This window comes from Eimeria mitis, genomic scaffold (genome assembly GCF_000499745.2).
Source record: "Eimeria mitis Houghton genomic scaffold, Emh_scaff1404, whole genome shotgun sequence".
Lineage (NCBI taxonomy): Eukaryota > Apicomplexa > Conoidasida > Eucoccidiorida > Eimeriidae > Eimeria > Eimeria mitis.
This window is the reverse complement of record NW_013569084.1, coordinates 3,314-4,029: the sequence shown is the minus strand read 5'-3', so window position 1 is coordinate 4,029 and position 716 is coordinate 3,314.

Here is a 716-nt window from a genome sequence, read left to right as displayed (position 1 = left end):
TAAACCCTAAACCCTAATTCCAGAGTGTTTTATCTTTCAGCAGCAATTGCTACTCATATTTATTTTGTTTTATCTTTTTATTTTATTTTTATTTTTATTTTTATTTTTATTTTATTTTATTTTATTTTATTTATTTAATTTCATTTTCTGTTCTTTTCCTTTCTTTTCTTTTATTTGAATTTATTAAAAAAAATAAACAAATAAAATAAAATAGAGTAGAATAAAATATTTATTTTTATTTATCTATTTATTTATTTATTTATTTTCTTTTTTTTGCAGTGCAGCAGCAGCAGCAGCAGCAGCACCAGGAGCAGCACAGCAGCAGCAGCAGCAGCAGCAGCAGCAGCACAACAACTGCAGCTGCAGCAGCAGCAGCAGCAGCAACAGCAGCAGCAGCAGCAGCAGCAGCATTTATTATTTACCTTTAGCATCGAGGTACTCTCCGAGTTGCCTAGACTGTACAGCCCCCAGGAGAGAGAGATGCGGTAGATAGCTATTTTTTGTTTTTATATTTGTTGTTTGGTTTTTATTTAAAGAAGAAAAATATGTTTCTTCTGTTTCTGCTCGATCGCCTGCAGTTTAGGGTTTAGGGTTTAGGGTTTAGGGTTTAGGGTTTAGGGTTTACCAGCACAGCGCACACAAAACAGCAGAAAAAAAAAATAAATAAAACAAAATTATTTTATTCTATATCAATATAAACAAAAAAAATAAATTTA